The sequence below is a fragment of the Strigops habroptila genome, chromosome 11 (assembly GCF_004027225.2).
Source record: "Strigops habroptila isolate Jane chromosome 11, bStrHab1.2.pri, whole genome shotgun sequence".
NCBI classification, from domain to species: Eukaryota; Metazoa; Chordata; class Aves; order Psittaciformes; family Psittacidae; genus Strigops; species Strigops habroptila.
In genome coordinates this window covers 17047748-17074463 of record NC_046360.1, presented here as the reverse complement: position 1 = coordinate 17074463, position 26716 = coordinate 17047748, and positions in this window count along the sequence as shown.

Genomic DNA, 26716 nt, shown 5'->3' with positions numbered 1-26716 from the left:
GCTGTGTCACCAACAGGGCTCCAGCATGCTGGCTGGCAGCTCGTACCGATGGATCTCACTGCAGTTTAGGCAAAAGCTAGACTTTGGCTCCTGCCTGGAATAAAGGAGTTCTTTCCAATGCCTTGATAATTAGGCTGTCTCCCACCTTTCATAACAAATTCTCAACTCCTCTTCATTTACAGCAAACTTCCACTCTGCATATCTTACTTACGGCATAGTCAGGAATACATTTCTAAAGCAGCACTCATTCTTCAAGGCATCAATAAAAACCTTGTGAATATTTACACTTGAAACATATTTGTATGTGAAATTCTTCCTAGATGAATTAGCATCATTATTTAGGCCCCAGTCTAAAGTTTAGTATCAGGCCTTCTGTCCATCTTGCTATTTATCTGTACATTGCATCTTAGCATTTGTGCTGGGAGACTGAAGAGCTGTCACCCATGGAGATGGTATGTCACTGGGAGCAGTTGTTCTGTCTTTTACTGCTTCTCCACACTTAGATTTAACTCATTCCAGTGCAAAGCAAGCAGGCTTGTGTTAAGCGCTGACTTCCTGGTAACGTGCTTTATTTTGCAAACACCTGTATAGAGTTGAGAGGCAGATGACAAACTCACCCTCTGTCAGGTGGGAGTTATTTCCCTTCTGCTGTGGCAAATGATAAGTACCTTTCATACTAAGGTGGCAGTGAAGCTATTTAACCTGCTATGTTTGACTGTGCCTTGGAATAGAAGAAGGTTGTTTATCTTAGCATTACTGTGCATCTGCAAAGTGTGACTAGGTAATATCAATCAGCCTCATCTCTGTGCCTGCAGGATCATGGAGCAGATTCTCCTGGAAAGCATGCTAAGGCACATGAAAAACAACGAGGTGTTTGGTGACAGCCAACATGGCTTCACCAAGGGGAAATTCTCTCTCACCAATTTGGTGGCGTTCTATGATGAGGTCAAGGAACTGATGGACAGGGGCAAAGCAGTTGACGTCATCTACCTGGACTTGTGCAAAGCGTTTGACACCGTCCCGCACGACATCCTTGTCTCTAAATTGGAGAGACATCAATTTGATGGATGGACCACTCAGTGGATAAAGAATTGGCTGGATGGCCACGTGCAAAGAGTTGTGGTCAATGGCTCAATGTCCAATTGGAGACCGATAATGAGTGGTGTCCCCCAGGGGTCAGTGTCAGGACCGATCCTGTTCAACATCTTTGTTGGCGACATGGATAGTGGGATTGACGCACCCTCAGCAAGTTTGCTGACAACACTAAGTTATGTGGTGCAGTTGACACACTGGAGGGAAGGGATGGAAAGGGATGGAATCCAGAGGGACCTTGACATGCTTGAGAGATGGCCAATGCCAACCTCATGAAGTTCAACCAAGCCAAGTGCAAGGTCCTACACCTGGGTCAGGGCAATCCCAGGCACAGCTACAGGTTGGGCGGAGAAGAGATTCAGAGCAGCCTGAGGAGAAGGACTTGGGGGTGTTGGTTGATGAGAAACTGAACATAAGCTGGCTTTAGTGTGCACTTGAGTCCAGAAACCAACTGTGTCCTGGGCTGCATCAAAAGAAGCGTGACCAGAAAGTCGAAGGAGGTGATCCTGCCCCTCTACTCTGCTCTCATGAGACCCCGCTTGCAGCACTGTGTGCACTGCTGGTGTCCTCAACATAAAAACAACGTGGAGCTGTTGGAGCAAGTCCAGAGGAGGCCGCAAGGATGATCAGGGGCTGGAGCACCTCCCGTCTGAAGACAGGCTAAGAAAGTTGGGGCTGTTCAGCCTGGAGAAGAGAAGCTGTGTGGAGACTTCAGAGCAGCTTCCAGTATCTGAAGGGTGCTGGGGAGGGACTCTTCGTCAGGGACTGTAGCAATAGGGCAAGGGGTGATGGGTTTAAACTGAAACAGGGGAAGTTCAGGTTAGATATAAGGAAGAAGTTCACTGTGAGGGCAGTGAGGCGCTGGAATGGGTTGCCCAAAGAAGTGGTAAATGCTCTATCCCTGGCAGTGTTCAAGGCCAGGTTGGACAGAACCTGGTGACATGGTCTGGTGTGAGGCGTCCCTGCCCATGGCAGGGGGTTGGAACTAGATGATCTTAAGGTCCTTTCCAACCCTAACTATTCTATGATTCTATAATATCTTGAAGCAAAGAAAAGCCTAAACCTCTTTTACATAGCTGAGCTTGCCAAGGCATAACCCTGACAAATTCTTTGCTGCAGAGTTGCTGCTAGAGGATGTACCTGGTGGCTCCTCAGCTGAGCTCCAACCCTATGGACCACTGTGCTGCCAAGCAGGATCAGTTGCTACAGCAGGGGATGGCAGAGCTGCTTCACACAGGCCAGAAGCTACAAGGGAACTGTTGAATCTTTCCAATCTTGCTGATGGTTCAGGAGTGCATTCAAAGGGCTCTGAGCATTGTTTTTTCTGAGGGCAACTGGAGGGGCCTCTGTGCAGAGGGGACAGGACAATTTTTTGGAGCATATGTAGGACTAGTCTTCTCAAAGGTTGGTTACTGAACGAGAATAATAAAGATTTCAAGCAGTTTGCAAGAAATTGTGATTACAGCCTGTTGATATGGAATACCTATAACAGAAAAGCACCAAAACTTAAAATGTGTTTTAAAATATACACTAGATCATTAGTTGTGAGTCTTGCTGGTGACATCTTTGTAGCTCAATGCATTTCTAATGAGTGAGACTCGGGTTGGTCACATAAATATCATTGCTTATCCAGGAGAGATGCTGGTTATGCATCTGTGATGCAAGAAATAAATATCATCTGAGATATGTTACTGAATTATAAAGTAAGTCAGGACTTGATTTTTCCCTGCATGGAAAGTATTTTTAACTATAAAAACTGTACTAATTTAAAACTGAGAACCTGGTGTTCAGATTCTATTCCTAGTTTACTTGTGATCTCAAGAATCACTCTACATAATTGTAGCTTGCCAAATGGCTTAAGTTCAGACAAGGTTATATTTGGATTTTCATTATTATCTTCCATTTTCTCATGCTTCATCTTTCTTCAAACATGTAACTCCTTTGAGATGAAAACTTGCCTGTTTGTTCACAATGCAGAATATTTGAAGGAGTAGGGCTGCTTGTTCTAGCAGCTCCCAAATGTGAAGGCTTTCTTATAGAAAACGTCTTCTCTATCGTAGCATTTTACTTTTTCTAAAAGCTACTTCTCTATTAAATTGATTTATATAATTTATGCCTTTACTTAGTGGCCCTTAAAATTACTTTAAATATCCTCCTTTCATAATTAGGTAGATATTCAGTCTACTAATAACTCCTAACTAATAAATTTGATTTTACTGAGCTTTATTGAACGTTTTTAATTTTAATTTCTTTTGTATTCCTATTTATATTCCACCATTCATTTCTACCCTAAATTTCTGATTGAAAATAGGTATTTTCCTCTGGCCCCCTTCTGGCCATTCTTTTAACTTTCGCTTTTCCTTTTACGTTATGGAAAGTTAGTTGTACTGAGTGAAGTATATTGGGCTAAACAGAAATATGATTCTAACTCTTTCTTATTAATCGATCTTTTTAGTTCTAAACCTATATCAATGCAGAAACTGTGGCCAAAAGATTTGTAGCAAGTTAGAAGAACAACAAATAATAATAATGAAAAAATAATCTATTCTTCTTCTTTCTGCTCAGTGTGTTTTTTGCTTGTCTTTCCCAGTGTTGGCTTCAGCAGCGTACTTTAATAGAAAGCATTTTGGTGGTGCTGTCTTCTTGAATTAAATCTGGTGTTACTTAAAAAGGTGATTTCTTCTTTCATCCCTCCTCTGGTACTGATCTGTTCAATATCAGGCCTACAGATATCCCTTCTAAGGTTTTTCTTCCACTAAAAGCAACTTTACCAAACATTAACAACTTGGCTTTACTGTGTGTCTTCTCATGCTGGAGGGGAGAGATCCAGTTTTTAAACTGAAAAGCATATCAACTTCATCACAACTTTGGGAAGAGTGTTATTTGGGAGTATGTAGCACAAATAGTACATGAAACATGTTATACATGGTAATATAGTCAATAATATAAGGCAGACAGTTATGTGCAATGCATGATTACTTGAGAGTAAGCACCTTCTACGCACTTCTGTTTTAAATGGTATGTGAATACCCTCCATTGCTGTCTACCTACAGGAGGCTGTCTCTTAAAGCTAAGTAATTTACCACTTCTGCTTGGAATTAGCCAAATCTGTTCATAACAGATTACCATCAATAGCTTGTACAGAGGTGATTATCAATTCCAATTGTCTGCCAAGTGGCATTAGGTTTAGTGTTACCATCCACCTAGTCATTAAGCACATGTCAAACTCAAAGTAACTGGTAATTTCTGCAATTAAGGCCACCATTATTGTTTCCTTTACTTAAAGAGGGAATTCAAATTACATGGTTAAATATAACCATCAGTTGTTCACACACACACTTGGGGTCTGTGCTGCAGAACAGTGTTAATCCTATGAGAAAACACAATTAATAAGATAACCATAGATTAAGTTTGCTACCGTGAGCTCAAACCATGAAAGATCACACCCTCTTGAAGGAATTTAATTTGAGAAAAATCCCAGAGATCAGTCAAAGAAATGTCCTGGAATTTTTAGGACAGATAAATATATAAATATAAGGTTGCTTAAGGACATGTGTGTGCTCAGGGATATAGAAATATGATGAAATAGTTACATATGGCCCATCAATCCCTTTTTTTTTCCTGGGTGTTGATACTAGGAACTCAATTTCTTATCTGAAAAAAAAAAAAAAAAAAAAAAAAGATTCACTATCACCTGCAGATGAGAATGTACCTCAGAGACCGATAACTGCTTAGTATCTTCTAAAATGAGTTTCCATCTTATTTCACATCTCCAGGCATGGAAGTCTAATACAATCAACAATTGAGCGGTACTCAGAGCCCAAGTGTTAGTAATGCAAAGCCACAGAGACTCCCAAAGTAAAGCTGGTAAATTGTTTCTGTTTAACAGTGGTGCCCCTCTTTTTATAAAATAGGAGAAGGGAGGAAGGTGGTATTACTCCCCCACTGCAACCTTTTCTGCTTGTTGGTTTAAGCCCAGCTGTAATGTTATTTAAATGTTGGTTTCTGGATTTGATTGAATGTGCCTTTATTGAGAGAAGCAATGCTCTTACATGAATGTGACACAGTTTTGAGGGTTTTTTTGTTGGTTTTTGGTTTTTTTTTTTTCCAAGGGAAAACAAACCTATTCAAGTCACAAGAAATGTGTAAAAGCTACAGTGAATTTAATTTAATCTGAGTGCATGTTTAATCACCTTTAAGGCACTTAGGGGATTTTGTTGATTTATAGGGGTTCTTTTAGATTTTGCTTCATGAATATACAGCCCCTTCAAATTAAGAGTAATGTTTTGGGTTTATTCTCCTCTCTTTTGGCCAAATCTTGTAATTCCTGGAAGGGGCCCTACAGCATATGTAAACTGCTGAAGGCCCCATGCCCTGCAGAGCTAGAAAACCACCACGTAGGTAAAAATGGAACACAATGAAGAAGGGGAGGTGAAGTGCTTGCACTTGGCTAGAGCAGAGCCATTTGAGTGGCTTATCCTCATTAGCCCCTGCCAGTTTATCCAATGTACTCTGCTCTCCTTCCCTTCTGAAGCACCTCTTTTTCCCCCATGAGCACTTGTCCTCCCTTATTCCTTGCGATGTGGTGGAGTTATAAATTTGCCTTAAACTGGGTGGACATTTCTTAGAAGGACATGGATCACAGTTTCAGCTGAATCTAGGCAATGTTGTTTATTTTGCTCAGACATAGGTACATACACTTTAGCTTCCTTCAGATGGAAAAAAACCCTTAAAATGTTGAAAATATATATTAGTCATGTCCCTGCACCATGGCTGTCCAAACAATGTATGTTTCAAGGTGGTCCAAAGATTTATTCCAACCTTATCTCTTAAAATTGCTCTAAAGCAGAGGAAATACATGAGTGAATGAGTGTGCATGCACACACCAACACATACACTACACCGTGCACACAGCCATCATTAATGGACGTTATGGTCTTGAGGTGGTCCTGCAAATGTCCAGCATCTCCACTCCTGTGAAGGTTTAACCAATTTTAGCTATTTTATCTTTTAATGTGATTTTAGTAGTAATGTTCCCTGCTCCCCTGCATGCATCAGCACTGTCAAGACATGGAAGAGGCTATTGGACTCCAGCTGAAGCGTACATGGACCTCAATAAAGTGCTTGTGTTCCACCTGAGGTAGATGGAGTGAAGTTGCTTGCACCGAAATGGGAAATTTCTTCCAGTGAATTCAGCAGAAACTGGGAAAAGTCGTGGTACAGAGGAGGGATGAAGGCATTCCCATTGCCTTGGTAAAACATCCCTCTTCAGAGGCAGGGTCTTGTCTGATGTGGTCAGATGAGAAATCAGCCTCTGTGACAGCAAACTCCAGGCCCAGGGGTGCCTCCATGGGAAGGAACCAAGCTTTATCAGGACATGGGCTAAAAAATGCTCCCCTCCCTCCCACCACACAGTCTAATTTCCTCCTGAAAGCGCTGTCACATCTCTTTACCTTGGGGATAAATACTGATAAAGTTGCTGTGTCAAGCAGAGCCCTGTAAGGCAGCGGGAGGGGCTGTGGCAGAGCTGAGCAGGCCCCTGACAAACCCCAGGCATGCCGGCCCACTCAGGCACTTGTTACAAGCACATAAACACTTGCTGTTTCAAGATACGGGAGAAGGGCAGCAGCTGCAAACAAGCCGAACCAGAGGGGCTACATGACTCTGCTATTTATCAACTCCTAATTAACTGTTAATTTGCCGGTCTTTCGGTTCAAGCACAGCCCTAATTCATCACAGGCAGCAATGACAGTGTCAGGGCTGGGGGAAGGTGCTCTCAGTGCTTCAGCACTCCTCTCATTAACAAGACACCATGATGTGAAGCAATTCATATTGCTGTCCCCAGCCAAGATAAGGCTGGGTGAGAAGCAGGACTGTTCTGAGGCTTCCCGCGCAGCACAGTGAGCGTGAGGTGGCCACCACTGCTGGGACTGCCCTTGCAGGAGGAGGAACAGGCTGGGAGGTCTCCTCCTAATCTTAAACTACCATTTCTGGTTGTACCAGTCACTAGGAACTGAAAGAGTACATTAGAGTTGCTATAAAATAGTTAGCCCACGCAGAGTAATAGTGATTTTATTGTTCTTTGACCATGCATAGGAAATGTTAGAGCCAACTTCTAACTGCCTACAATGTTATGACATCATCTTTAACACGTTATCCCTCAATCAAAATTATTTCTCCAACACATTATGTCTCTCTCTCTCTCAAAAAAAAAAAAAAAAAAAAAAAGCAGCCCTTTTCTTTCCAGAAATCTTTCTGCTGTGATCTAATACAATCTTGTACAGCTCCATCGCAGGGCTCTCTCCATCCATACCTGCCTAACAAAGTGTTTAGTACAGTGATTAGCTCCATTTGGGTGGTGGGTTCAAGACTTGCTGGACTGGGTTTACAGCCCCCCCCAGCCCTACAGGCATTAATCTGTGAGTCTAGTCCCATGGATTTACCAAGTGCATAAAGTTAAGAACATGCCTAAACATGAGGCCATAAATGCCGATGGTAGGAAGCAGGGTTTATGTTGTATCTGACACACTCGTGGCACTCTGTAAACAGCTTTTAATAGTAATACATGTTTGGTTTTGTTATCAGGCTATGTAATCCCTGTTCCTCCTCAGTGCTGTGACCTGTGCTGCCATCCCCACAAAGCTGCCAGCAGACACGTTGCTGAAATTATCATTTTCACTCTCATTATCAAAATATTTTAAAAGGAGCTGCAGCAGAGGAAAATATTTTACCCAGAGGAGCCAAGATGAGGAAGACTTTTAACACAAAGGGCTCGTAGAGAGCTCGTGACATTTACACACTTTGTGACACTTCATATCCCCTTGTTATAACACCTAGTTAAGGTTTTCCCTTTATGGTCTTTCAGGCATGGAGCACCTTATTAATGTCAGGCCTCCAGTTCTCCACAGCCAGGCTTGCCTGCTGCCTGCTTAAATGAGCCTGCCTTCCAGGGGATAATGATTTTGGGGGTGCCTTGAATTCAAGTGAAGGGCAAGTTATTCTAGTTAGGAGCACTTTTCATGCTCTGATAACAGAAAATGCTTTATTGTTTGCACTGCAATTTGGCAGGATGCTCAAGTATTTATTACAATCTTGGGAACTGGGGTGTTGCTTGGCAAAACTGGCTGCTTTATTAACACTTGAAAATCACCTGCTGCACAACAGTAGCTTTTCACTGAGTTTTCAATAAACTCATCTGCATTGAGAGGTGACCTGCAAATCCAACACCTCCCTTTTCTCTCTACTGAGTCTTAGATTTGAGGGAAATGGCTCCAAGTCCAAATAGTGTAGATCATGCTCATATTGGCAGTTGGACTGGTTGAGCCCAAATGGCTAGATCAAAAAGGATGTTACTTCTGGAACAAGAGACTCAAAGGCAAAGTGACTTGTTTCATTGTAGGATTGATGGGTCAATTCAGGAAGAAAGGGGCTTGGGTGATGCTTTACAAATGCAAACATACAAATTTAGGATGATTTTGTCAGTTACTGAATTGTGTGGAGTTCTCCACCTCATCCATTTACTAGAGTTCTTGCTTCTGAAGGATGAATTGCATGGACGAAGTCCAGAGGTGTTCAAGGTTTACAACCTTGTGTATATAGCCTGTTATTGATTATGTGCAAGGCTGATTAGGATTATAAAAAATAATAATTACATTTATCAATTTCCTTAGATTTCTGTTAAATAAGTGGTTTTACATGTCATGTTGTTTTCTAGACCAGGGTATTTTCTTAGGCCTAGTATATTGCATTTCTTTTTCAACCAAAAGTGCAAAATGAATTTCATATATGCCATATTCAGGAACTACAGGCAGGTTTGAAGGCTGCAAAACACTGGTGCAAGGCTTTTTGCGTCATTTTTCTGCTACAATCTACAGCATCCAGATTGTACTGCTGAACTGTCCTGACCTCTGTGAAAGATGAGGTGGCAGTGGCAGAACACTGAGCTCTTGTCACTGCATTGTGCAGTGACTTAGGGGTAATAGATGAGGAAGGGCTGTAGGACTATGACTAGTGAGAAAAATCCTGTCCTCTTGGGTACTGTTACCATACAGTGGTGTTGGTGAGCTCAGCCACAAGTTACCAAACAAGCAACGAAACTGTGCTAAGACATGGACCAATTTAGCAAGAAAAATGAGGAGGCCAGTGTTGGCTTATTTTTGTGATAGCATGAGAGATACTTCCACTCAGGCCTTGTAATAGCTTTGTTTTCAAATCTCTGAAGAGGAGGTCAGAATGGCTGAGCTGAACTGCCCCACTTCCTATACAGGGAATTTGCATTGTCAACACACAGCTTGTTTTATTAAGAAAGGTATGTGGGTGCTTTGTACTCTCATGAAAATTATGAATGGCTTTGCACCTTCACAGGAAGGAAATGGATTGCTTTTGTGGGTCACAGTCCTACAGCAAGTTGCCAATGAGCTGTAAAGGTGAGTACTTGTCCCCTGAGTCTGCAGACAGCAGACAGGCTGCTCCTTGCCAGTGCTGGGTACTGTGATGTTTCACACTGACATAGTCAGTGAGGCTCAGCATTTTGGGATCAAAATGAACAAGGATACATATTCATATAATAGCTACTTCCTCCTTTTACTCCCCTACTGCCTCTTTCTTGCTGGTAAAATATCTGTGTGCTACTATTTCTTGACTCAGAAAACTGGATATACCTGCAAAAAATAAATGTATAAATCCCCATTTTCTCTGCTGCATTCTAAAATACTTATTATTCAAGCTTTAAAAAAGAAGTTTAAAGTATGCCTTCATTGTGTGCTCTTTCTGTGTACGTGGGCATCTAGAGGCCGGATTGAAGCCAGCACAGGACAGCAGAGAATTTCCTGCTGTTTACCTTGTTCCTGGTAAACAAGGGAAATGTTTGGACAGTTTTCTTGGTTTCAGTTCCTCACAGGAGGCAGGTAGCAGACAGCAGTGTAGTGTAGAAGCAGTGGAGGGGAGGAGGACGCCTGGGCCACAGGCAACCCTGCCCCTTCTTTGCAGGTCCCTGTGTGAGCAACATGTGCCGTAACTATCACATATCTCCCTTGCTGGCAGTCTTGGTAAGAGCAGCAAGGTTTTCTTCTGCTGAGTTCAAAGAAGGTCCCTTGTCAGTGTTTCACCAGTGAACCATGGGATATAGGTGATTGTTCAGACTGCTTCCAGCAGACAGCTACAGTACTGAGAGGTGGCGGGTAGACAAACATCTGATTTATTTGTCCTTTTTTGACTCCTCCAGAACCGTCGTGTAAAGGATGAGGTCAGTTCATATTTGAGCTTTATTATGTCACGTATTGGTGTTTTAGGTGAATTAAGATTTGTGTCTGTTCTGAAATTTAAAGTGGAGACACATTTGTTTGCAGTCACTAGTGCATCAGTTATTAATTATCTAACTTGTTGGATGTGGCATTATCTCACAGCCATTAATTGTGCTTTCCAAATAATCTTTAGTTAAAATTTAGGATGACAACTGCTCTTTTGTAGTGGGATATATATATATAAAAAAGGAAAAGAATCTCTTTAAATGACTGTAAAAACCCATGGTATTCCATTATGAAAGGGAAAAATAATCTACGTACTTTGTGTTCTTATGCACTAGTGCCCTCTTTTCCCAGCCTACTTTTCATTAGTGTTCCAGACAGACAGTGAATTGCCAGCAGAATATAAAATGCAACTGTGGCCAAATAGGCCTCTAATTCATTTTGATGACAGTTTCCATCCCTGTAATGGGTGCAGCCCACTTAATGCAGCTTTTGACAGGCAACCATTACGAGAACTGTAGGAACCTGACTTCTGTATCTTCTCAACTTCTATGAGATAAATCCTGTATTCTCTCTCTTCCCTCTCAGATGTTGTATGTGCAGATATCCTTCCCTGAAATAAATATTTCCATGAAGGCAAAAGATGTTGATTCCTAGTTAATGAGTTGCAAGTGAAATGGTATGGGTGTTTTCTATACAGTAGTACCTCAACAATGTGCATGATCCTGAGGAGTACTCACTTCTGAAAAAGTCTGTGCAAAAAGGAGTTTTTCTTCCCCTGTGTTCCGCTGAGTCTTGTATCTCTGTGATTTATGTCAGAAGATGTGAAATTCAAACCTAAATTAGAAGAATGTGATGTATTCTCTTTGTTGCTCTTATTTCAATGATTAGAGGTGGAGACTGGCCCAAAAAGGGATTCTGAAGACGGGATTCAGCTCTGGCATAGGACTGGTTTGACCTCTGCAGCAATCCAGATGTTCCTCTTGTTCCTACATTGCACTGTGCTGACTTTAAAGGGGCATCTCTGCTCTCTTCCTGCCCTCAGAGATTCAGTTGCCTGTCACAGCAATCCCGTGTCTCAAACACAGAGCACACACCACTTACATAGAATATCAGTGTGTTTAATGCCCACTGTAATGCAACTGGGAACTTTGGGTGCCACCGTAATGTTGACTCCAGTGTTACTGTTTTAACTGGGTCACATTGTGGTGCTGGAGTTCGCTCATGTCAAGCTCTGTCCTATGGCAGAGACCAGAGAAGGACTTTGCTTCCCTTGGTAGGGCCACTAGCTGTAGTTTCCTGGCCAAACAGCATAACCCTTTCTGCCTCCATGACGTTGTTTTGCCTGTAAAAAATAAAATGGTTTTTATGAGACTCCCCCGTGAGAGAAATAAAATAATAAAATTGAAGAAAAAACTCGATTAAACAAAAGCTGACACTTAAATGAACAATATAGAAAAGACCCTTTGAAAGTGATGAAAAATTTGTGCTGAAAAAAGCTACGTAACCAATAGCATCCTCAAATTTGCCTGATTATTTTGACTGATACTTTGTTTTCTCTCTGCATCACTAGATCTTCTTTAGAGTGACACTTAAATACATCAAAATGATTTAAGACCTGCTTCATCACCACATTATCCCCTCTCTTTGACCAGAGCTGGAGCCTTCACTGCTAATTCATTCGTCTGCTGCAGGAGAGGAAGAGTCCCCTTAAGCTTTCTTATCTTTCCTTTCAAGTTGTCCTGAGACTAATCTAGACTTCCCAAAGGCCCTCTGTAAATATGTAGTCTATCTGGCTCTGTGATGTTCATGGTTTGTGAGCTGCCGAACACTGTTATTAGCAGACTTAATTAACAGTGGCTTGAAGATGTTCACCATCTTACAGGATTGGTCACCAAGATTGGGAGCGGGAAGGTAGCTTCTTCTAAATCACAAAATGCCTATTTCCTTTAACTGTAGATAAATTCAGACATTTTCGTCTGTGTTTTGAACAGCAAGTACTTCAATCTTTGAGAGGCTCTTAGTTAAGCCATGAGGTATACGTCCCTGACCTAAGATAGGTTACTCTTCTTTCATATTTCTTTTCATGACTGATTTCTCTCTGTGTCAGGATTAGAAGTCTTTGCTTTCTTTATCAAAGTATATTCCATATTGCTGAAAGGTGGGAAAACTGGTATGATGTGATCACTTTTGATTATTCTGGATTTGGAGCCAATATGGGAACCAGTATGTCCTAAATCCAAGCAAGGTTTGTGCCCCCATGACTTTCAAGAACTAGGGAGCAAATACTGATACATTTGAAGCAGGGGTGGACACCACATTCATTTGCTAGTTTTCATGAGCAAGCATGGGAAACAAAATGGTAACAGGGTCTTCATCAGTATCTCCCTGAGCACAGACCTCGTGATCAGGCAGACTAGTACAACTGATGCTGCTGCCTACTTCATGCGCCACCCAAAACAGCTCATGTAACGGTAGCCCATGAAACCTGGGCTTTTTTTTCGCTTTGTGGATGTGCTCTGAGGGTTGGTTGTAAGGGGAGGAGGAGCGACACTTCCACAGCTTTGGTTAGTACTTATGAACCTTTTCCTGGTGGGTTTATGTGAAAGAAAGACTGAGGAACTTGTAAGAGGATGACCTTTTGTGTGTGTTCTGAAGGGACTTCAGCTGCAAAACACCCAAGACCAATGGACAGAACATCATTCATCACTTTGTCTTCTTTTCTCCTGTTTCTGTAGACTTTTGAAAAGAAAAAGACTAGGAAATGTTATATGAAACTCCTGAACCAAGACAAGTCTTGCTTGATTCAGGGGGAATTGGTTTGGCTAATTGTTTTGATCTCTGGACTACATGAAGTCCAGATTGGAGAGAAGGAGGGAGAGACGTTTTATTTTAATTGCCTAGTCACAGCCCAAGAAAGTCCTTTTTAATCTGTACCTCATGGGTAAACTGGAGGAGAAAACAGAATTTTCACCTTCCCTCCCCCAAAGCCAGCAAACCTTCAGTGTGAAGGTACTCCACAATGCGCCTGTGGCACTCCTCTTCCACCTCTGCACCACGGCAACTGCGAGCGTGGGACTCTGCTGCATAGCTCCAAACTCGAATGAGGGCATCATGTCTGCATCTGTGAAGTGTATTTAGAACTATTGTTAGTAGGATCAGATTAGCAGTAATTTAATTTTAATGGGGATGTTTACGCTGAAACATCCACAAGCACAAAGAGCCACAAATCATAGCTGCCTTTAATTAATTCTCTTGATAAATCAGTTTCTCAGACTGCACCAAATTACCTTAATGAGGAAAAATCCTTGTTTATATCAACAACATTTAGCCAAATGTGGAATGTTTATAGCAATAATTCAACAATGTCCTTCAAGGAGCACAAACAACAATGATAAATGTTCAGGTTGTGCTGCTCCTTTCTGTTCTTTTCCTTCCCATCAAATAAATAATATGTTTGGTTTAAAAATAAATGGAGATGTTTTGGGTAAGCAGTAGTATTGCTGAAGGGGAAATGGGCTAAATTATAGCACTAAATTATTTGCTTAGGTAGGTCCCACCTAGTTTGAAACAGACTGTGCACAGACTCTTTACAAATTAGACGCCCTGAGGTTTGGCTTTATTTTGGGGACAATTTGGTTAATTTGTTACTTTAAAAACAAAGTAAACTTTAGGCAAAGCTTGAGGGGTCTGAGAAATTCCTTCTCTGTTCCAGAACCACTTAAGTGACCTGTTCCTCCCTGGATACACCTGCTGGAACCACAAAGCCAGCACGCCCCATGGGTTTCTGGCACAGGTTCCTCGTAGTTACACGGGATCCCATGACTTGCCACAAGGCTGTGTAGGGATTCAGAAACATCTGGAAGATCTAACTTCAGTTTTAGTATGCATAGCTGCCTTTCCCTTCATGTCCTCAGTGCTGCTGCCTTTCTTTGCAAGGCTTAAAGTCTGTGCTGTGGCTATGATGGCAGCACCCAGGAAGGTCAGTGGCTGCCAGGTGAGATGGGTGCATGGCGGTGGGCACCCTGAGATGGAACACAGCAGCTCTGCTGCTGTGCTGTTCCTGGTGTGGTGCTGATGTTCTGGCTTATCTGAGTGCTAAGCCTGAAGACAGGCTGACAGAGCTGGGCTGCTTCATCTTGGAGAAGAGAAGGCTCCTTAAGGGGACACCTTAGAGCAGCTCCAGTGCCTAAAGGGGCTACAAGAAACCTGGAGAGGGGCTTTGGACAAGGGCCTGTAGGGACAGGACAAGGGGGAATGGCTTTAACCTGCCAGAGGGGAGATTGAGATGAGCTCTTAGGCAGAAGTTCTTCCCTGTGAGGGTGCTGAGGCGCTGGCACAGACTTTTCCCAGAGAAGCTGTGGCTGCCCCATCCCTGGCAGTGTTCAAGGCCAGGGTGGACACAGGGGCCTGGGGCAACCTGCTCTAATGGAAGGTGTCCCTGCCTGTGGCAGGGGGTTGGAACTGGATGAGCTTTAAGGTCCCTTCCAACTCAGACCACTCTGATTCTAAGATAAATATGTTTTCAAGTGTGTATCAGGACTGTTGGTTGAGAAGTAACATTTCTGATGTTGAGTACCATGTTTTGCCCATCTGTACGCACAGAATTTGCTTACAATTTGATGACAATTCAGGATTGGAACAAAGGAGGTGGAGGTGGAGGAAGATGCTTATGAAGAAGCTGTGAAGAAATTGGTGTGCAAGAGAATTGTTCAGCTTCTGATTTTTTGCGAGGAGAACCCAATCCTTCCCTGGCAGTGTAAGTTTGGGGCCACAGGGTTAACCCTTATGGAGATTTTTACTGCTTTGCTTCATCTCTCATTCTTCTTTTTAATTGGAGCAAGGAAACTGTCCATGAATCTGTTCATGATCAGGGCTAAGCAAGATGTTCTCAGCAAACAGTTTTTTCTAATTAATTTTGTGGTGTTCTCTGAGTTTTTGAAATTGCTCTTTCCAATTATTGTGGTTGGAAAGGGCACAACTTAATTTCCTTCAGTTCTTCATTTGTGAGCACACTTTTATAGAGTTCACAGTATTCTTCTTTAACTGAAAAGCAAACATTTGTGGTTTATACACAAGTTGTGTCTTTTTTCCCCACTTGTTTGAGTTAGCATTCTGCTGAAAAGGCTTTGTGAGTATTTACCTATAGTTATGAATTCAGTATCATCTTTATGCAGATCTTTTCCCAGGATTCCCTGTCAGGACAATTCTTGCCCGTCACAGGCTTTACCCCAACAGTTTCTGGAGAATGCAAATGTAAAACGGATGCAAACATGTATTAGACAAATTGGTTTAAAAAAATTGGAATGGATGTACGAAATAAATGTATTTCAGCTTTTTCCATCATATTTAGTAACACTGATTACAATAGACTGAAAATGGAATTCTTTCAGCTCTTTCTGTCCTTTCAGTTGTACAGCAGTTTATCTGGGTTAGATTTGCATGTATTTCTGCATAGATGTGAAGAAAAATTATACTAATCCAAGTGAACCATAGATATTTCACAGCAAAAAGTCCACACTTGAAATAAACATCAGAATCTTTTATTCTCCTGTTGCAATATTGAATGCTGTAAAAGGGAAAAATGCTCTTCTAAAAGCAGTGCCTCCACTGAGGAGAATGATCTTTTTCCTTTTCTATTTGCTGTCCCTTTCCCTTTCCAAAGCAACTCAAATCATTCCTGAGAGGAAAAAAAAAAAAAGGTGACTTTTTCATTTAATAAATCAAAAAGGAATCTAAATAACACTTTGCAATTATGAATGTTTAAATTCCAAATTTTTTAGGCTAATCACTTTCAGAAACAAACAAGAGATTGAATTTATATCGCCTGCAGTTGTTATTGGAAAGGTATGCCTCGAGATTGGTAAATGAAGTCAGTCCCAGCGCAATTATGATCACTCAAGCATGCTTTCAGCATATCGTGCCAAATGAGGGAGATTTGAGCAATTTGACTTCCTGTAACAAATCTCGAGGGCACTTTTGAGAAAGCACAGACTGTTTACAAACACTCTCGGGTTTCAGGAGGACCCGGCGCAGCAGTGGCCCTACCAGCACACAGGCACACACCTGTCAAACCCTGACAGCGCGGCTTCCCGCACCACATGTGCTGCAGAAGGGCCTCACTCTCCGGGTTTTGTTATCCTTTAGTTGCAGTTTAAAAGCTGAAAAGGCCACCAAAGTTTTAATTACCTTGGACTCGGCCCTTTGAAAAGCAAAAGGTACAATCTGTGCAATGTAAATATTGTCAGCTTTCCGTAGTACGTTTTATTCTTGGAGTTATTTTCTTGTTGCCAGAGTTGAACTTTTTTCCTTTTTCTAACGCAGTCTCTGCTCTTTTCATGTGCATCTGGACTATAAGCAGTGGAGGTATAATGGTTTAGCTAATGCTTCTACAGAACTGCCATTGCCCTGTTCCTTCAATTTACATGGTCAGCGCATCTGAAAGCACAGGTTTCAGATACGTAGCTGGCAGCAGAGGTCTCATAACCAGCACAGCCACTTTAAGACCCATTATTTCCCACTGAAAACAAACAAAACTTTCTAAAAAGATAAACCTGAATCTTGCAGAATGTACTAAAATTGCTTGAATTATGAGCTTTGAGAGTCCTGTTCTTCTTGAGACAGGGATTGAGTTGCTGTTAGTGAGCAGCACACTTTTTCCCTCTTCCATGACAACAACATAATGACAATAATTGCAATTAATTAACAGTGATGACAATAGTTTCTGGCTTAGGGTCTTGGGCCCAATTCTGCACCCATGCCCAGGTCGTGCTTACTACAGCAGTAAGTGTTTGTGGGTCTGAGGACTTGAAGGCATAAGGTTGCTCTCTAGGTAGGCATGTGTTGAAGTGCTTGCCTTGGTCATGGCCTGTGTGCCCAGCACCATGAAGCACTGAGCTCTAAAAAGGTGTTAAAGTGTTTACTAAGCACTAATGCTTAGTGCTTACTAAGCATTTTCATTGCAAAGAGTAAGCCTTTTTTACTAATTGTGGTGTTCAGCATAGCACTACTGCAGCTCCACCATGCTGAGCTTCTGCTACTGTCCTCTTAAACATTGAGTTGCAGTAAAATTCTTTAGGTAATAGTTTTGCATAAATTCAGTTAAAATGCAGTGCTTTGGAAGGTGCATCTTTTGGGGGGAGAGAGGGAGAGTGTGGGCAGATGGGTTAAGAGAAGCCAAAAAGTGAAATGTATTTAATCATAGAATCCTAGAATGGTTTGTTTTGGAAGGGACCTTAAAGATCATCCAGTTCCAACCCCCTGACACAGGCAGGGACACCTTCCACTAGAGCAGGTTGCTCCAAGCCCCTGTGTCCAACCTGGCCTTGAACACTGCCAGGGATGGGGCAGCCACAGCTTCTCTGGGCACCCTGTGCCAGCGCCTCAGCACCCTCACAGGGAAGAACTTCTGCCTAAGAGCTCATCTCAATCTCCCCTCTGGCAGGTTAAAGCCATTCCCCCTTGTCCTGTCCCTACAGGCCCTTGTCCAAAGCCCCTCTCCAGGTTTCCTGGAGCCCCTTTAGGCACTGGAAGCTGCTCTAAGGTCTCCGCTGAAGGAGCCTTCTCTTGTCCAGGCTGACCCAGCCCAGCTCTCTCAGCCTGGCTCCAGAGCAGAGCTGCTCCAGCCCTTGCAGCATCTCCGTGGCCTCCTCTGGACTCCCTCCAACAGCTCCACATCCCTCTTGTGTTGTTGCCCTAGAGCTGGATCAGGGCTGCAGGGGTGATCTCCCCAGAGCGCAGCAGAGGGGGAGAATCCCCTCCCTCGACCTGCTGTTCAAGCTAAGCCGATCCGAACTCACAGGGGTCCATAGTCAGAGCAGAATCCTATTAGAATTTAGCACTTTGCAATAGATGCTTTTAGGTGGGTCACTGTAAAAAATGAACACCAGCCTTGCGTAAAATGTTAGAGGCTGGAAGCAGCACTGCTGTGCAGTGCTGGCATTTTCCTGGAACACCAATCACCCTTCTACACTGGGGTCTTCTGCACCTCTCCTGTGATTCTCATGACATACATCAAGAAAAGGGGGGGTGAGAGAGCTTCCACAGTTATCCCATCACAGGAACTCATTGGTCATCATTTTATAATACCTCTCACTTTTATAAATGAGAGCCAAAATATCACTGAGATGCCCTTGCAGTTGCTTTTTATCGTTTAACAGATGGAATGGCTTGAGCTGGGGGAGAAGACAGGGTCTCCTCACTTAGGTACTTTTCTGTCTTGGCCTTTCTTGGATCAAACTCTTCTCTTTCACAATATGTTCATGTTGTTGGGCTTTGTGCTCTCCACTTTTCCCTCAGCTGCACCCATCCTTCCTATGGGATGTGCAGCTCCGGCTCTGGGGTCTGTGATCCTGCTGCTGCTGGGATATGTGCTTTGGGCCAGCTTTTCCTTTCCCACTTCAAGGCAGACAATCAGCTGTTCCTCAGGAAAACGTAAACTAAAAATATCCTTAGCCTACACTCTGTGGTACAGATGTGCAGTATGTGGAGGTGTCGTGGTGGACCCTGGAGATTGAATGTATGGAACTAAAGAAATGCTGAAGAAATGCTCACACCCTGTAAAAGGATTCATGTCTCATTTTCCAGTCTGATACTGTCCTTATAAGACCAGAAGCACATATATTTTTTGTCTAGTTGAAAGTTTATGGTTGTTTGGGGTTTGGGGGGGGTGTTGTACTCTGAAGCTGTAACATAATGTGCCTCCCCTTCTGTAACACACCTAACCAGCGTGCAGCATCTTCACCCTGTGGGAATGGGTATCTGGGTCTTCATCGGGCTATTGCATTTATTAAGCCTCTCCCGCCTAACGAGGATGTGGTCCTGAGCAAGCAAGGCTACAGATCTGAGTTTATTAAAGGCTGTTTGTCCAGCTGAAGGTTTTTCATTCTGAAAGAGAGATGAGGCTGGTTTAGTGGCTAACATTTTAGAGCTGCAGACCAGAATGATCTACCTGGAGATGGCTTCAAGGGAAAGCTGGTCATGTATGGCCAAACCAGCACGTCTCCTACCAACTTCAGCTGGGAATCTGAACTTAGGTGTAATTACATGAACATGGGGCAGAATAGTGAGAATAGGTTATTTGTGGGTGTAGCAGCAGCTGTATCTCTCAGCTCTGTATCCACTGGCTTAACTGTATTTGCTGTCTATTAACATGAGTGCTGGTTGGTACCAGGAGCGGGCGGCAGTGTGGGTGCTCCTCTCATGAGTGCAGTCCTGGCGCACAGCACTGTAGTTTAAACTTCACAGCAAATTGGCAATAAAGAACAAACTTTATAGAATTCTTGAATATATAGGTGGCTGATCTCTTCTCTCAAGGAACAAGGGACAGGACAAAAGGAAATGGCCTCAAGCAGCACCAGGGGAGGTTTAGACTGGAGATTAGGAACAATTTCTTCCCCAAAGGGTGCTCAGGCATTGGAACAGGCTGCCCAGGGCAGTGCTGGAGTCACCGTCCCTGCAAGTGTTCACACACCATGTAGACGAGGCCCTCAGTGCCATGGGTTAGTGGTGGCCTTGGCAGTGCTGGGGAACGGTTGGACTTGATGAGCTTAAAGGTCTTTTCCAACCTAGCTAATTCCATGATTCTATGTGATTACAGCTCCTGTGCTGTGATGAGGTGATGAGGGTGATGAGGAAACCGAAGAGAAAGGGACCATAAGCCAAGGGATATGCCAAGGTGATTTTTCACACGTGGGTGATTGCTCATTTCGTTGCAAAGAGTGTCAGAACAGGCATGCAGAACTGCCTTGTCCCCGTCAAAGTGCAAAACTACTTTATCATTTAGATATCTAACTTTTTATGTTCATCAATTTCTCCACTATAAATAAGAAAATACAACTTAGAGTGTTATGAAAAGATCTTCATTGTATAGACCATAAACTAATGTTTTGCAAGACAATTGCTATGCACTGGATTGGGGCTTTTGCATCTAGTGTATAAACATTTAATTTGCAGTGTTGTTGCACTGTTTGGTCCTATGATGGGAAACATGTTTTAGCAACACCAGTTTTCTGCAAGAGCTGGCAACGTATCATGGGTTGTTTTTTCCCTTCTCTTTTTTTTTATTTGAGGTTTTTTGTAAGAGTCACCACTTGAGGAGTAGCCTGACTGTCCTTAGTAATGATCACAGCATCACTGGGATGCTAATTCTTACTGGTAGCTTGCTGATTTGCCTCTCACATCTTGTATCTCTCTGGGGCTCCTAAGCTTCAGCTCAAGTTTAGCATGCCGTGTATGGTAAATAAGCACTAACAGACAACATCAAAATTATTTCCAACTTTGAACATTTTTCCAAGAAATACAAAGGTCAAGTGGAGTGAAATTGTTTTTAAAAACAAACACGCCAACAAAGAAAAGAATTAATTGCAGGTTTGAAATAACATAATAACGTTGGGAAATAGCAAACTGGATTTGTAGCTTGAAATCTTATTTCAAATGATTTATGTTCGTCATATTTCTGCTTGTAAACAGAGATTAGAGAATAAACTTTATAAATCTCCCACTAAGACATAGAAAAGCACATGTGCATTGCTAATGTTTTAAAGGTTCCCGTTAAAGCTCTAGATTCCACTAACAAGCAGACACATTTTTTGTAATGAAAGATGAGTAGGAAATACTTTCCTGTGAATTAATGAGCTAATTTTTGGATTACACTCCCAGCTGTTACTACATGGGCTGGCTTTGGTCATTATAATATGTTCTGATAGTCCCCCTAGTAACAAGTAAAGCAGCCTCACAAGCTAGGAGCAGTTCAAAGGCTGGTCCTTGAAGCTCCCCGTCACCCACGCTCTGCGATGCATGCTCTCCATCTGCGAGAGCATCCACATGACAGAAGCTTGTGAGAGGGCCTGCTTGAGCAATGCTTTCAAGATGTCAGTAATCAGCTAACAGCAGACGTTAAGAGCAACTATTACAGCCCTTGCCATCCAGGTTTGGGGATTTCTGTGTTCCTTCAGGAATGATCAAACTTAATCTCAAGTAATACAGAGCACAGCCTCTCCAAAAGAGATCCAGGCTTGTCATGTGTCACACCGTTTTCTCAAGCCAAAAAGAAATATATACTTTTTTCCCCTTCAACTTTTGCATTTCATCTGCTGAACCATTTGAAATACAACACACGCCAGTGAACCTAACCTTGGTGCCTCTGCACAGGCAAGGCTTTACATGGGAATCGTCTCCAAGAAAGGCCTGGAACACTGACCTGTCGTTACATTAACTTCGTGAACAGTCAGAATTTGTCTTTCTGTTCCAAACTTTACTTCTATGAGCCCTCAGGTCCCCCTCATACCTTGTGCATTATACACTTTCCATTAACAGATGCCACATGTTAACAGCTTTAATAGAACTTATTAGGTTTAATGGGATGGTGCTAGGGAAGTAGCAAGCAGAATGATGGATAGTTGCAATTCATCCATTAAGAAAGCTTACTTTAAAAGCCTTTGTCGGTGTTTTACCTGTGTTTAAAGCATCTCTAAAGTGATCAATTAGCCAAGAACTTTTAAACAACATTTAAACCTCAGAGCTGACTTGCAGCCTAACAGAAAGAATGAAAGATAAATGACTTTTGTAGCACCCCGGCATTTAAACTAATGTATGTGTGGAGGGTAATTGCATCAGTTTATAGGTTCTCATTTACATAAAAAGGAAATCAGTGCTTGACATGGAACAAAGTTCTGTGAGAAACAACCACAATTTGCTGTACTGCACACTAATAAAATTCTGTCTGTTTAAAATGGCTTCTTCATGAGACAGTTGTTTTCACAAACTGATAATATAAGCAAAGGAAAACACTTTATTATCTGGGTTTTTTTCTTATTCACTCCAAATGCTGTGTACATTGCATATCTAAAATGCTCTGGGCTTATATAAAAATAAAGTGGCTAGTAATCTACCTTGCAACCAACTTTCTCCACTGTGAAATATAGGGAAAAGGATCTTGTTACTGTTTTGGAATGTAAAGCACCATATATTTTTTGGAACCATACAACTTATTAACTTGGTTATTAAATTGAACTTTTTTTTTCTATTTCAGATTTCTAAAATGATGTTTTTAAAACCTTTGCCTTGGTTCTTTCTGGTGTTATGTGGAGGTATCATCAGAGACTTGCAAATGTGTGATAATTCAGCTGTCTGTTGTCCAGTGAACTTAAATAGTCATGAGGTACTTTGATTACCGGCTGTAACCCAAGAGGCAAAGCAAAACACGTTCTTACTGCTGCCATAGTACTGTGCTCCATTGCCAATAGACAGGTTCTGTATGAAAACGATCCATGTTCATCTCTTCTGATTTTTAGCTGAGTTAGTTGTTATTTTGGGCAAATATTTGCATCTGGGGTTCCATGTACTGCATGCTGCTTGCATTCGGCAAAAGGAAAAGCTGGGCTTAGTAAGAGGCAATGCTAGTGCAAGTTTAGGCATTACATGATTTGGCCACATTGTGGAAACGGTAACTTTAGGTAGAACAGCAAAAGTAGAAATAGGCCTTAGCTTGAATTTTAGTCATCCAATTAATTCTCCTCCTAAAATTTTGGGGATGTTCAGAGGAGGAGTTTTGAGTTGCATTTCAGTTATGTGGTTTCAGTACTATGACAGCAAAAGCACTGGTGCATCAGCGTTTAAGTCTAATTCCTGAAATTTCTTCTTGAGAACAAATTTTCTCTCTTATTTTTCTGAAAGGTGCAATTGTTACTCTGGGCAAGAATGATTCTGTGATTTAAATCACAGAATATGAGTAAGGGTTTGTTTATATCCAGGCAGTTCCTTAAATGGGAAACAATGCACTGGTGTTTGTTCTAATGCATTATTAATTTCAGTCTGCTGGATTTCTGTTCTTCTACAGTATGAATCTATTGTCGAGAAACAGCAGAATTTTGTGTATATTTAAATATATACAGATTCCCAAAGTTTGAAATGCTATGATTTGTGCTCTTTGCAATATATTTACTCAGAAAGGTTTGGCTCAGATGAAGCATCTGGTTCTCAGTGCATTCCTAATTTTAAACTCAGTTTTGATTTTGACATAAGAAGACCAAGTGACGAAAGGTCACATATTGAGCCTCTGACTCAGCTGGAATGGAGAACCAAGATCTTCCTGCCTGCATGCTCAACATGCTGCAGAGCAGCTTGAGTGCCCATAGAGGAGAGGATGCTTGTGGAGGTCATCCCATGGAGATAAGCACAGAAACATATGAAGTGAGTGGTGGAGACATGGTGGTCCTTGTGACCTTCCTGTGTAGAAAAGGCCATACATTAATAGACAGAAAAAGTATTGGGAGCCTCTAGGAGTCTTGTAGAGTGAATTGCTGTGCATGTATCTTTATGGGTATGGTGCAGGGAGAGGAAAGATTCATTTACAGGTCTAGTCTGTTGTCTGTAGGTTAGATCTGAAGAGCCACCTATGTGCCTGTAAGAAAATCTAGGTCCAGACGATCGAATCAAATGCAGTAACTGCTGGTTTATTTCAGTTTTAAAGGGATGGCTTTTCAGCTTTCTAAGTGCAGCTTCCCTTCATATGAATGCAAATGTATAGATTTAAGCAAGTCTGGGCTCTTGAGCATTTATTTTTTAGGTATGTTTCAGGTAGAATTTTGTATAGTAAAATCCTACGACTTTCCCCAAACAAGCCATATTGCTTCTATGCCATATCTGCAAACAATTAGTCAAAAATTGTACTTATTTGAACTGTAATCGTCTTAATCTTTCTAGGCTAGAAAATTCCTGAGCCTTGAGCCAATATTGTGACAGTTAGTTTATTATTTGATAACACAGGCATTCTGTATAATAACATTGCTCTGGATGCAGAGTGTCCTTTAATCAAGTGCAGGGCTGGAAACAGAAATTGTAGATGTGTTAGTCTTACAAGTGATGGGAAGTCATCAATGCTGATTTGCTTCACAGGAAAAACATAGTCGGTCTAAAGTGTCTCCTTTTTGCCTCTAGACACTACCTAGAGTGCTCATACCAGCACCCGGAGGAGCTTGCCCTTGCCCTGGCACTTTCCCTCTCCCCTCTTTCCCTTCCTGAATGGGAGCAGATTTCCACAGTGCCTGATTAAGGTAAGGTTTACAATTGCATCTGGAATTACTAGAAACAGAGATGGTCCTTTAGGAAATACACATGTCAACGTGACAGTTATGTGTTAATTTTTGGTACAGACCGTGAAGTAAATCTGGCACAACTGTAAAATAAAGCCCAATTATTGGATTGAATAGCTGCTTCTCCACTATTTTGTCTTCCCTAAAGTTTGCTCTAACCTCCCAGCTACTGAGGAGTTTTAGGTAGATGCTGTTTCTTGCCTATGGTACCAATGATGCTCATTTCTCAGCTCACCGCTTTGCTCTGCCTGAAGGTTTTAAACCTTGCAACACCAATGACCTGTTGTTCTCCTGCAAAAAATGAGATCCTCATACACCACAAAGCACGACCATCTGAGCCAAAAAGCGGCAGCAGTGTGAATGAGGTCCAGGTTTTGTAGCCATTAACAGCTTTCTAAGTTGGCTAGAATTGCCATAGCTTTGCTTTTCTTCTTTTAAAAACCCAGGAAGTATTTCAAATTAATGCACAATATTGTTGATGTAAATTCTACCAAGGACGTGTCAACACACAGGATACTGTCCTCTAATGATGCCTCATGGTGTGCGATATGCTTGACGTTTATTTGGAATGGCTTCCTTGAGTTTATCAACAACACATCTCCAGGCTTCAGAGTGAGGGGTGCAGGAGCTCTGATGATCACTTTCAGGGAAGAAGAAGAAACCAAGACCTGGTTTCCTACAGGACTCAGCTGTGACCATGCTACTGACAGGTTCTTAGCTTCTCACAAGGAACCTGAGGTACTGTGACTGGCGCTTCTCAGCAGCAGCTGGAGCCAGCAGCGATGCTGAGTGTGTCCGTACTTCTGCTCTGTTCTTCCTTTTCATGTCAGTGTGAGTTTCTTGGCTCTCTTCACTTTTGAGTGAACAATTCCAGCCATTTTTTGCAGGGGGTGTTGGCCCTGTGGTGCCCAAGAGCCGTGCAGGGCTGGACCAGGCCGAGCTGCGGCAGACATAGGGGTCTGGGGACTCCAGCTCATCACTGACCTAGCCACGGAAAGGTGGCCTCTGGCCCAAACTGTGTCTGAAATGGTCTTGAGCTTTGTCAGAAGTGCCTTAGGGTTAAAACAGTTCAGCAAATAAGTGCTAAGAGAAAAGAACCACATATTTAATGTTAATCATCCTTTCTTGAGAATGCCCCACTCAAGGAAGTTGGAAGGCCAGGTTGGATGGGGCTTGGATCAATCTGGTCTAATGGAAGGTGTCCCTGCCCATGGCAGGGGGTTGGACCTAGATGAGCTTTAAGGGCCTTTCCAACCCAAACCAGTCTGGGATTCTATGAAGCCTGGTGTCAAATCTGGTACTGCAACCCATATATGTCCTGGGTTCAGCTATAGCAGTCATTTTTCTCCTTCTTAGTGGCTGGTGCAGTGCTGTGTTTTTGACTTTCAGCCTGGGAACAATGCTGATAACACCGATGTTTTTAGTTGTTGCTAAGTAATGTTTACTCCGACCAAGGACTTTCTCAGTCTCATGCTCTGCCATGGAGCAGGGGAAGCCGGGAGGAAGCAGCGACAGGACACCTGACCCAAACTGGCCAAAGGGGTATTCCATACCACAGCACGTCATGCCCGGTATATAAACTGGGGGGAGTTACGTGGAAGGCCCAGGTCGCTGCTCGGGTTGGGCTGGGTATCGGTCGGTGGGTGGTGAGCAATTGTATCCTCTCCCCTTGTTATTTCCCTTATCATTATTATCATTGGTGGTAGCAGTACTGGTTTTGTATTATACCTTAGTTACTGGACTGCTCTTATCTCAACCCATGGGAGTTACATTCTTCCGATTCTCCTCCCCATCCCTCTGGGAGCCGGGGGAGGAAAAAGGGGGGGAGTGAGTGAGCGGCTGCAAGGTTCCGAGTTACCGGCTGGGCTCAGACTACGACAATATAGCATGCTGGAAATCCTTAGATGTTGGATATGAACATTGATTGTCCAAACAAGCATCACCAACCCCAACATCTGCAACCTCTGGGGTGAGCACAGCATTTCTGCACATCCTCAGGATGGTTAGCATGGAAAAGGTGAGACCCACAGGCGGCGATTCCAGGTGGCACAACGCTGCACAGGCATGGAAATTGTTCATTTGCTTTTTACAGACCTGGAAATTCCTGCTGATGAATTAAGTTTTGGGATCACATGTGGGTTTCAGGACATACCTCCACAGACACATTCTCTAGTAACAGACAACTAACACGCAGTATTTCATACTAATTTGGAAACTGATATTCTGTAGCTTTCACAGCAGTGTCTAAAAATTATTCTCTACTAAGATCCCCCATAAATTTCAATA